This window comes from Hemibagrus wyckioides, linkage group LG20, assembly GCF_019097595.1.
Source record: "Hemibagrus wyckioides isolate EC202008001 linkage group LG20, SWU_Hwy_1.0, whole genome shotgun sequence".
NCBI classification, from domain to species: domain Eukaryota; kingdom Metazoa; phylum Chordata; class Actinopteri; order Siluriformes; family Bagridae; genus Hemibagrus; species Hemibagrus wyckioides.
In genome coordinates this window covers 14,972,784-14,985,321 of record NC_080729.1, presented here as the reverse complement: position 1 = coordinate 14,985,321, position 12,538 = coordinate 14,972,784, and the positions used below count along the sequence as shown (strand labels likewise).

At 39.2% G+C, this 12,538-nt stretch overlaps 1 protein-coding gene across 1 annotated transcript in view; it reads left to right on the top strand.

The window, feature by feature from the left end:
- plpp2a (phospholipid phosphatase 2a) overlaps window positions 1-12,538 on the top strand; it is a 31,974-nt gene that overhangs the window by 761 nt on the left and 18,675 nt on the right. The gene's annotated exons all lie outside the window — the stretch shown is intronic.

The window sequence follows — 12,538 nt, the reverse complement described above, 5'->3', positions numbered from 1 at the left end:
TCCTTATATTGTGTATAGTCTAGTCTAGACTTCCTCAGAGACACTCCATATGTTTACCAACCTACTCTATTGTTTTTCCTGGAGACAATTAATTCGGTTTAACTTTCTCACCAAGTCCAGATATTTACATTCCTTGTGGTTTCTGTTTGCAGAGAACATGCACAGTTTGTCTCCCAATAAAAGGGGGGGGGCAGATTTGAAGTGAGGAAAACAAATTGTGGCTGAATAATTGTGCAAAAGATCAACCCTTCAAATCTGATAAAATCTGCAGAAATGTTGTTCGACAGGACCGAAAGAAAGTGTTCATATGCTCTAAAGAAAACTGAACAAAAAAAAAAAAATCTGGCAGAATTAGAAGAGAGAGTTGAATGCGAAAGTTTGTGCACCCATAAGAAATGAACGTTATACATTTTCAGGTCATGAAATAGAAATCGATGGTCTTCGATGACATCGTGCATAGTGCATTGACCGATTTAGTGTCGATGACCAAAGACCAGTGTCCTGACAGTGTCTGGGAATTTGATATAAAATTCTCAAGAGTGTATTCTGCTAACACACTCATCCACCAATAGAAGGAGGGCCTAGGATTATGCATGATGTAAATGTAAACAACACAAATGCACTAAACAAATCTGTCCCTATTACCACAAGCCCACTTTAAAGAATCCGTGACGGCGGAGGTTGGGATGCAATTATTCTTTAATCACAGGGTCTTCGTCAACATAGCCTGAAACAGAGATCGTTACTGGTACAGAATCTATACAAGACTTAATTGGGATCGTTCACTGGGATTAGTGTTGCAAGTAGCAATCGTAAAATTCGGCTTAAAACACAGAAAGTCTTGTTGGTTTTCAAACATTTGCACTGCACAGCGCATATAAAAACAGCATGAGGATAGCTATTGACTTACTCATTCACCACACAACACCTGGAGACATGGCACACAGGTGTGACTCAGTACAATCGACGTGTCTATTGAAGGTAGAAAGAAATGTGATTGTAACATACGGGGTAAAGTGCAGTACAGTTGGTACAGACAGATGTAAACTGGCAGCGGGTTTGTATATAATAACACGGATTCACTGTCGGGATAAATGTAGGACACTGAAATTGTGTGTAGGTCAGTACTTTCAACATGCTATGGCCTGGACTCTTAAGGCATTTTACATTTCCTTTTCTATCTCAACTTATCAGTTCATCTAACCCTTCATCAGGTTACAGTGGGTGTGTTGGAACAGAAGAACACACGTTTTATTATATTGTGTGTGTGTGTGTGTGTGTTTTCAATAAGCAGTCGCCATTCTAGAAGTTTCTAATGCCTACGAATCTAAAGATGTTCACTGTTTTGAGGTTGAATACTGTGTTTTACATTGAGAAAACTTTCCATGTAGAACCTATTAAGGAAGCTAAGCTACAGCTCTTGAGGAATGTATGAAATACGAATAGAAAAAACAGCATTTTTTTGTACATCTTGCCACACATTTATTGATCGTAGTGCTGTCAAGCGATCGCTTCTGCTTGGTGAATAGTTTAGATACTAGAATAGGTATATATTAGTGCCCTTGAACTTGTTACGTGACGATTTTACGAAAAATGGCGACGTCTTTTTTTGTAGCTGCTATCATGTACGTTACATCACTGACATTCCACAAAACCTCCAAAACCGTACTACCTGTCTGACCGCCCCGTTGTTGATCACTTCCCAATAAGCTTACATAATTCTTTCAGTATATCTTTCAGCCAAAATAAGCTAAGCTGTCTCCAAAATCGATTGAGGATTGTTCGAGCAATTAAACGTGCAGCCCAACAAAAAGGACCACATTTTTATGTCACCTAAAACAGATAGTGGTTCAAGATGTGGGTTCAAGCAGGCTAAGCATTTTTGTGGGTGTGAATTGACTCCAGTCTGATGCATATCACAAAAGCGTCTAGCGTACTACAGATCTGTAGAAATGGTGGGTTGCGAGTTTATCGTTGTCTATGTAAAGAGTGCTTTAAGCATCCATGCACAGTCAAATTCTTGTGCTGCAGTTCAATTGTACACTCCTACCAAGACATGGGTTTAAATTAAGATACGAAAAAGAGAAAACTGTAAACAATGTATGCAGTCATTGATTTGTTCCTGTCTCCAGGTCCAATGCTCTGCTTCATGTTTGACTGGATAAAAAGCTACTATACACAACTAGAGTTTTATGTCTCCTTGCGGATAGAGACCAAAGTACTACAATAGTGACCACTGAGGTTGCCTAGTCCATGAAATGTTGGGTAGCAACGGGAGAGATGCAATAAGGTGAACAATACAATACTTCCTGGACATTACTACTGCACTATACAGTGTGTAGAGTATGTGTGTATTTGACTACTTTGCAGCTATGCATCATGTTGCTTCTAATATTTCACTACAAATTTTTCTTATCAACCAATTAAAATTGACATTATAGATAATTCACTGTTAAACAGCTGAGTTATATAGAAGGTTTGTTCTGAACAATGAACCAGGGTGAGAATCCCCAATAATAAAATGTCCAAAACCAGTACCCGGAATTTACCAGAGCCTTCATCGACAGCAACATCAAGTCTTAGGATCTAGAAAGTATTTCATGCTCGAGTTATCCTGCCTCCTGTTCTGTCACGTTTCACAGTCCGATTTGTCACTGATGAGCCAACGTCTCTAGTGTAAGCATTTGATCCAAGCAATTAGTTTATTTCATTACCCACACTCCAATCCTTACTCGTATCACGAGATCTAAACCATTTTCACCGAAGCATGTGTATTTGGTGTTTTACACAATACAAAAGCTGAAGAGAAGCTCAGATGGTATCTTTGCATGCCCTCATGGACCCCTATAAAAGGTTGAAATGAAACATGGGAACCAGGAACCGGTTTCAGGTTTCAGTGCCCAAAACCCACAGTATGATCAAGCCGGTGTTCCACCAGTGCTGGAATATGTCCCCAATTTTTTTACACTCAAAACATGGAAGACGTCTAGGTTTTTTGATTTATTTAAAGCATCTGAAATAGTATTTTGCCGCAAAAATAAGTGTAAGGTCGGATAGACAGTCAGGTTATGGCGCATCTGGGAGGCTGTTATATTTGTGCACCTTTCTGGCTACAAGCTTCAGGATCTTGATGCTATCCACAGTTTGCATCAAAACTATTTGAAAAACGCAACACAATGAGTCGACGTTGAATGTATTACGGAGCTTGAAACTTTTTAGTGGCATTTCGGAGATATAGCAGCGATACCTAATATCTCAGAATCTTTGCTGACATGTGGTTGGTCCTTTTCCAGGAAAGTAGGCGGGTCCTTTTCCAGGAAAGTAGGCGGGTCTTCTTGGCTTGAGTGGATACATACTAGTGCTTTTCACAGGATAATAATTCCCCATGGGTGATTGTAAAAGTAACCCTGGGTTATCTTGTTCCACATTTCACACTGCTTATACTTTACCCGGGTTTAACGATTCATAATCTGGCGTTCACTGATCTCCAAATTCCACTCATTTTTCAGTGTCCCATATTTCCCCTTTGCGATAGTTTGCACTTCGATAATGTTCAGTGTTTTACTGTCTGACTCTATCAAGCTGTTTTTGTTAAGTGTTGCTACATCCTGGGTTTCACATGATATGAGATGGTTTCTGATTGGGTGTCTGATCCTGGTGTCTGTTGCTTGGGTGTCTGTTGCTTGGGTGTCTGTTCCTGGGTGTCTGTTCCTGGGTGTCTGTTGCTTGGGTGTCTGTTCCTGGGTGTCTGATGCTTGGGTGTCTGATCCTGGTGTCTGTTGCTTGGGTGTCTGATGCCTGGGTGTCTGATGCTTGGGTGTCTGATCCTGGTGTCTGTTGCTTGGGTGTCTGATGCCTGGGTGTCTGATGCCTGGGTGTCTGATACCTGGGTGTCTGATGCCTGGGTGTCTGATGCCTGGGTGTCTGATGCCTGGGTGTCTGATGCCTGGGTGTCTGTTGCCTGGATGTCTGTTGCCTGGGTGTCTGTTGCCTGGGTGTCTGCTGCTTGGGTGTCTGTTCCTGGGTGTCTGATGCTTTGGTGTCTGCTGCTTGGGTGTCTGTTCCTGGGTGTCTGATGCTTGGGTGTCTGATCCTGGTGTCTGTTGCTTGGGTGTCTGATGCTTGGGTGTCTGATGCCTGGGTGTCTGATGCCTGGGTGTCTGATGCCTGGGTGTCTGTTGCCTGGGTGTCTGTTGCCTGGGTGTCTGTTGCCTGGGTGTCTGTTGCCTGGGTGTCTGCTGCTTGGGTGTCTGTTGCCTGGGTGTCTGCTGCTTGGGTGTCTGTTCCTGGGTGTCTGATGCTTTGGTGTCTGTTCCTGGGTGTCTGATGCTTGGGTGACTGATCCTGGTGTCTGCTGCTTTGGTGTCTGCTGCTTGGGTGTCTGCTGCTTGGGTGTCTGCTGCTTGGGTGTCTGCTGCTTGGGTGTCTGCTGCTTGGGTGTCTGCTGCTTGGGTGACTGTTGCTTGGGTGTCTGCTGCTTGGGTGTCTGTTCCTGATGACTGTTGCTTGGGTGCATGTTCTCGGGTGCCTGTTCCTAGTGGTCTGTTGCTTAGTTATCTGTTCCTGATGACTGCTGCTTGTATGTCTGCTACTTGGGTGTCTGTTCCTTATGACTGCAGCTTGGGCGTCTGCTGCCTAGGTGTCTGTTGCTTGGATGTCTCTTGCTTTGGTGTCTGTTCCTAGGTGTCTGTTGCTTGGATGCCTGTGCAAAAGACATGCTACCCCAGCTTCAGAGCAGGGTTTCAAACCCCGTGTGAAAAAAAGTGGTACGTCTTAATCACATGTGAAACATGTCTCTACCCGGAGCTCATCGCAGTGTAAAAAGCCCTGTATATCAATTCTCACATACAGTGTATTTGATGAAATTTGCATTTCAAAAATTTGCACATTCCAGACTTCCAGTCGTCTGCATCTCCTCTTTACTTATCTTACTCTGCTGTTGATCCTAACATAAATGGCCATGTCACATCCTTTGTCATTTATCTCTTCTAAATCGCTCCAGATTCCAGAAACTTTCTCCCACTGTTCTGTTTTGTTGGCCTGGTAATCTAACCGCTTACAACAAACCTCTTTCTGATTCCTTTATAAAAGTTCATCATCAAGCTGGAGATGAGCGTATAGATCCGTATACAACTTGAAACACACACACGCGCACACAGTTAAAATCAGAAGTTTCATATTAAGGACTTTTTAAGTCAATCTGAGAACAGACCCATAAATTAAAAGAAATAAATCTAGGCATTAGAAAAGGGTAAAAGAATTGGCACCCTAAGATAAAAAGAAATCTGGTCAATCGTTTTTTTGTCCAGTTTGCCCAAAAAAAAACATTTACACAAGGTGGATGGTTGAAGTCTGAAGTAAAACTGCCTCGAATAAGTGTACTTCTTTACATTCCTCCATTTACGTGTGTGTGTGTGTTTCACAAAACACATAAACCAGATAGGCTTGTAGGCTTGTTACGACTTGCATAAGTGATTGCATGGTTTAGAGTTTCACTCTGCTGTTCAATTTCACCAGTTTTTGAACCATGCATAAATCAACACACACTCTGTTTAGTCCAAACCGTTCATGCGTGTGCATCGGAGAAAGGTCTTTGAGGGTATTCGGATGTACCTGTCTGCTCAAACGCAAACAAATATTTGTGTCTGGCTTTTTAGCTTGGTGTGTACGGTATGGAGGGAAAGGCACCGGTTACAGTGGCGTGTAATAAACATTTATACAGATTGCAGTTGTGGTGGGAAAAAATGAGCTCTGATTTATTTATATAAATGTATTTATTGTACATGTATTCGACAGAAGAAGGATCCCAAAAGTGATGTTTTTTGTTTTTATTCTAAAACTGCGAAACTCTTCATGATGACCAGTTGGAATGAACTTTATTACCAGCCTTATTCACTGGTTAAGGTTTGATTTGCTTCCCCTTTTAGCCATACAGTATTTTTGATCTGATTATTCATGGTGCTGCCAACCCAAAAAATAATTAAAGGCATGATTAAAAAGAGGTGTATATATATATATGTACCTCTTAAACATATCAATTAGCTCGTGAATGCTCCCATTGCGTGTGTGAATGTGTCTTCCCAAAGAAGGCCATTAGTGTAATAATCACTTCAGCGATTTCTTTTGTGTCTCACATTGTGAGGGTTTTTCTGACAGGAAAGTTGAAGCATTGACAAGATTTATTGTCCCTGCACATGGAAACTGCTTGTTTGCTCGCAAGTGGCTCATTCTGTCTGTCTGTCTGTCTGTGTGCAAATGAGTTTTGGTGAACATAAGAACTGACTCCTAACTTACAGAGCTGTAAAAAGGCTTTGTAGCATTTTAATTAGTTCAGAATTTAATTTGATTTATTTATAAGTCGTTCACAGGGACTTTACACCATTCACAAACAGAAGCTCCACCTAACCTAAAGCTTATTAGAAACAGATTACAAAACACGTTCTTTATCTAAAGAAAATGTTGACGTAGTAAAGCATTCTGTAAAGAGATAAGTCTTTATTGAATATTTACATCGATGGAAGGAGTCCCCAGTGGTACATTTTCCACTATTTGCTATTTCCGTGTTTGTTTGTTTGTTTGTTTGTTTGTTTTTGTCTTTGAAACAGAGCCTGGTGATTGAAGGACTATCTATAGCTGCTCTAGCGCAAGTGATAACCAGAATTAACGTGCCTTGTGGAACATTTCATAGCATATAACTGTAAACTAATTCTTTAATTATTAAAAACTTTGCAGATTTCTGAGATGTTAAAGGACTAACACAAAGTATTTATTTTTTTTAGAGATATTATTAGAAATCAATCATTTTTCAGCGTAGCAGAAAAATTATTTATTAGAAATCAATCATGTTTCAGCGTAGCAGCAGTAGCTTCTGGCGGCTTTACATCCCCATGTTGTTGATTTTATTTTTTCATTACAGTATGTCCTGTAGTGTGTATTCTTCCTTAAGAGGTGTTTCTAAATAACCATATTGGTCAGTCTACTGTGTCGATCATCTGATATCTGACTACAGATTTTAAGCCGGAGTGAGTTTTTGAATATTAATCGTAACTCTAGCTAAGGATTAAATCCTGCATGTCACTGAGGATAAGAGAAGTTTAAAAATGGCCATTAAAGCTTTGTTTACAAACCAATATAATATAGAATATGTAATATAATATGGTCGTGCTTTTAATGTAGTCAATCCACTAATTATTACATGCAATGAACAAGTAACTCCGCCGAGAAGACTGTTAATGACCAAGTCTCTGTCCAGTCTTACCAGTTACTATGCTTAGAGCTGGGAGATGTGCCAGTGTAATATCAGTATCATCATACTGGCTGTTACAATACACTTTTCTCATGGTGATATTTTTTTTAAATATGTAAAATGATTTTTCTTTTTTTTAATAATAAAAAAATTGTAGATTTTTAATCTCAGCATAAAAATATATATTTTTTTATATTTATTTTAATATTGCATATATATTTTTAAAAAATAAGTTAAATAAATGTGAAAAAGAGAAATTAATATGTGAAAAAAGAAAATTTATTAAATAAATAAATAAATGTTTTTGTAGACATTACAAATATAAACAAACAGATATAAAAAAAAATATTACTATATTTCTGGCCATTTGTTTTTCAAACCTATAAATAGTTCTGCATATAATTCATTATAAATTATTATATCTCTCCCCCTTAACTACATGTAAACATTTTGATAAAGTCTTTCTAAGACAAGCAGAAATCATGATGTTAATGCCCATGTGTAATGACCGCAGAAAATTTATTGCTGAAGGTTTAGTGGTTAGTAGCACATTTGCCTTGAATCTACATGTTGTGGGCTCTTATTCCTATCTCAGCTTTCTGTGTGTGTGTGTGTGTGTGTGTGTGTGTGTGTGTGTTCCCTATGCTTCAGGGATTTCCCCCGGTACTAATAAGTTTATTTCCCCAGTCCAAAGACATGCGTTTTAGGCTGATTGGCATCTCTAAATTGTCTGTAGTCAGTAAATGGGGGTGAATTTGTGCCCTGTGATGACTTGGCAACCCGTCCACTGAGTCTGGGAGAGACTTGTGGGGATGATTGCTACAGAAAAAGGATGGATTTATGAACTTACTTGAAATTAAATTGTTTGTATGTTTGTTATAAATAACTGTTCTAGGGTTGAGGTTAATCTGTCTGAATCCTTAAGAAAATCTTCATCAAGAATATCGCTTACTTGTGTAACTGTTTCTTGGTCACTGCGTCGCTCCGTAGTTGTTAATACAGTGTTAATAATTCGATTATAATTCTAAAAACAAGAGATTAAAACAAGCTCTTCTATTAGCGGCAGTGGCAGACATTAATAATGGAAGTTGTAGCTGATATTTACATTATATTTACATGATACGATGACCTGCGCCATGCAAATCACTTCTGATTATCCAGTGTAACACTCGACATCCCTGCATAATCCATGTCCTAGTAACAAAACACGCTCAGGTGTGTGAGCGGCTTTCTGACAAACAGCCTTTACTGTGTTCGAGCGGATTCCATCCAAAATACTGTAGCAAAAACCCTCTGTGAATTCCCAGCCTGCACTGCTTCACACCTCTGTCACCTGAAGGCTTTTACATTGTCCCTAATCTCCAGGGTCAGTTTCTCAGACAATTACCTTTCAGGCTGTGTGTGTGTGTGTTTAGTTCACGTTTGTTTGTCCAGACTTCAGCATTTTCTCCAACGCCCAAAAAGCAGAGGACCATTTACATTGTCAGCATTTCATTGGATTAGTCTCTCGCATGTTTGTGGGTGTGTTTATGGGTGGGTGTGTCTGTCTGTGTGTATGTGTATGTCTGTGTGCGTGTGTGTCTGTCTTTGCGTGTGTGTATATGTTTTGATTGATGATTGTATCTACACAGAATGTTCTTGGCTTAGACATTGACAAAATGTGTTAAATAATTAATTTATTTATTTATTCGTTCATTCATTTATTTATTTGTTAGTTAATTAATTTATTCATTCATCTATGCATTTATTTATTTATTTGTTTGTTTGTTTGTTTGTTTGTTTGGGTTTTCTTTGCTCATTCTCCACCACAATCAGATCTTGGCCCGACCCTCATTTTTGTCATTTTCTTTTCTTTTTTTTTCCCCCTTAATTTTACGTGGTTTTATTATTTATTTTAAAAAATGTCTGTTTTCATGAATAGAGGTGGGCACAAACCTTTAGAGGCTTGTGTGTGTGAGATGTGTGTGTGTGTGTTACTGCTCTGTGTGTACAGCTGTGCTGAGATGGAGAGATGTGCAGGTGAACACGGGAACTCTGGGAGACTGAAGTGTGTGTGTGTGTGTGTGGGGGGGGGGTTCAGGAGGAAACGGTTTAAGAATTTAAAAACGAAGATGAAAAATATGTGAAGGGAAATATGATGCAGTGAGATGGAGGAGTAGAAGAGTGAACATGGTGATTAAGAGATAACAGTGAATTTGAAATAGCACAGGCCTCTGGAAGTAGACTGGTTAGATTTCACAGCTTGTTCATTACACACACACACACACACACACACACACACACACACACACTAGGCTATTCTATTTCTCTTTTTGTCAGCATTCTCTTTCTGTCTCTCTCTCACACCCACACACACATTAGGACAAAAAAGGCAAATTTATCTATTTTTCATTGCCTCTCTCTCTCTCTGTCTCTCTGTCTCTCTCTCTCTCTCTCTGTCTCTCTCTCTTTCGTTCACCCACACCCACTAACACACACACACATATTTCAAAACAGAAAAGAAAAGACAGCTGAAAAGGAAAAAAAAGACAATTCTATCTACATTTAGTCAGCTTTTTGTCTCTCTCTTTTTTTTTTTTTTACAGAGAACAAGACAATTTTATTCATCTTGAGTCAGCTTTTTGTCTCTCTCTCTACTTCACTCTCTACTTTTGTGTCACGCACATACACAGTAGTACAAAAAAGGCAGTTTTATTTATCATTATTCAGCTTCTCTCTCTCTCTCTCTTTCTCTGTCTCTTAAGGAGGATTGTTTTTATCTTTAGTCAGCTGTTTATATTTCTTTTGCCTAAATAAATATGCATATACAAAGACAAAACAATCCAATTTTATCTTTCATCAGCCCCTTTCTCTCTCTCTCTCCCTTCCCCTCCCTTCTCCCATTTTTTTTCCTCCTCTCGCCGAACCATATTTATGAGCTTCTCAGCTCCGTGTCCTGTGTCTGGCGCTGTAAGTACGTGTTGCTCCATCGTCCAGCCGAGCTCGTTCTCACCCTTAACTCATCCCCAGTCTGACAGCACAGCTTCCTCCTTAAAAGACTAACAGCTGCAAATGCGTGCCCTTTAACCACCGAGACACTTCATCCACCGAAACGCGATGGAAGGTCATCAGCTTTTCACATCAGTTTATTCAATTGGTCAGCATTTCGAAGGAAGTATTTTGCAGCACAGACTCTGGTCAATAACAGTTTAACACGAGTCACATGTGCAGAAAGGAGAAGTTCCAGCTGCTGCTTCTGACCCTCATTTCAAATAATATTTATTGATTAATTAATTGATTCTAGCAGATTCCATCCAGTGAAGCTGTTTGAGGTTATCAGAGAATAATATATATATATATATATATATATATATATATATATATATATATATATAATATATATATATATATATATATATAAATAAATAAATAATAAAAAATCATCATCTTCATTAATTTAATAAATGAATATAAATAAAAAATTAATTAAATTAATTTAAAATAGACAAATGAAATAAGGACAATAAGGCATTTTTCTGTATATAAAATATAAAAATAAAACTTTTTGTTGTCTGAAAATTGAAAAATGAGAAAGTTAATAGTCATTTCAAGAATAAATTACAGCTAAACTGGCAGCCCTGTAATTTTAGTTATTCTATTTTCTTTAAATCCAGGCATTATGCCTTTATATAATTTTAACAATATTATATTGGCTGTTGCGTGATATACTGAATGTCATTTCAAAAGTCATTTCATTTTTAAGCACAAACTTCATTTTTTGTTCTCCTGTCTCTGTCATCTTCTTCTTTAACCTTTACCTTTATGAAACAGCCCTGAAGTGGATTTTTTTCCCCTCTGAACTCTAACAATAGTCCGTATTTCATGCACCATGGTAGCTTTGTCCTGACCGATTAGCTTCACCTGTTCAACCAGCTCTGACAGCTTCTGCAACTTCGGGCTGCATATAATAGAACCAGCATTTCTCCAAATGTCATATTCATCCTCTTCTGTGTTACGCTGGCTCTTTCAAGCAGAAACTAAACAGCATGTGCCTTATATCACATACTTTGTACTGTCACAGAAACCCTGTGTGTTGTGTAAACAGTATTTGCAGCATTTTAGAGAAAAATAATGTCAAATGCTTCAACTGAGGCAAAAAGAGAGACAACCGATCTCCTTTTTTTAAACAGTGCTGAGAAAGGTCTGTTCAGGACAAACTGGACGGACAGTCAAAAGTAACACAGTGATCTGACAAAAAGGCCAAAAAGCTTTACAAAGCTGTGGACGATAACAATATCTGCCCTGGTGCAGAACCGCAGACCTGTCCTTTTTTTGGTAAATTTTAGAGATCAGCCAAATGTCAAACATGTTTTTCTCTGATATGAAAGTCTGAGACAAGACATTTATTTAAAGTACTCTGTTTACTCTAACAGGTCGTGCTGGTCTGTGATATTCATCCTGATGCCGTAGTGCTGGAAACATTTCTGCAAATTGTGACTGTTTAGTCAGTCAAGATTGTTGACTCAGCAGATAAGAACTTTAACAAAGGGTTTAGGAAGGTAGATGGTGAAACGTCAGATTATTTATAGCCGAGATTTACTTGAGGTTAACCCTGGGTAAAGTATGAGCAGTGTGAAAGGTGAAAGAAGATAACCCAGGATTCTGTTTGTCCGGAGTTTACAGTGACTCAGGGGAACCACGCATAACATTATGACCACCTGCCTAATGTTGTGTTGGTTCCCCTTTTGCTGACAAAACAGCCCTGACCCGTCATGCACTGTGTATTCTGACACCTTTCTATCAGAATCAGCATTAACTTCCTCAGCAATTTGAGCAACAGTAGCTCGTGTGTTGGATCGGATCACGCGGGCCAGCCTTCGCTCCCCACGTGCATCGGTGAGTCTTGGCCGTCCATGACCCTGTCACCAGTTCACCACCTTGGACCACTTTTGATAGATACTGACCACTGCAGACCGGGAACACCCCACAAGAGCTGCAGTTTTGGAGATGCTCTGATCCAGTGGTCTAGCCATCACAATTTGGCCCTTGTCAAACTCGCTCAAATCCTTACGCTTGCTCATTTTTCCTGCTTCTAACACATCAACTTTGAGGACTTGCTGCCTAATATATCCCACTCACTAACAGGTGCCATGATGAGATAATCAATGTTCTTCACTTCACCTGGGAGTGCTCATAATGTTATGCCTGATCGGTGATTTCAAGTGTGTGATATAAGAGTCCTGGGATGAACACAGGAGAGTCATTATGATTACAGCAGCAGTTCTTAGATACAAGTTTCCAGTAGTCTGAAGT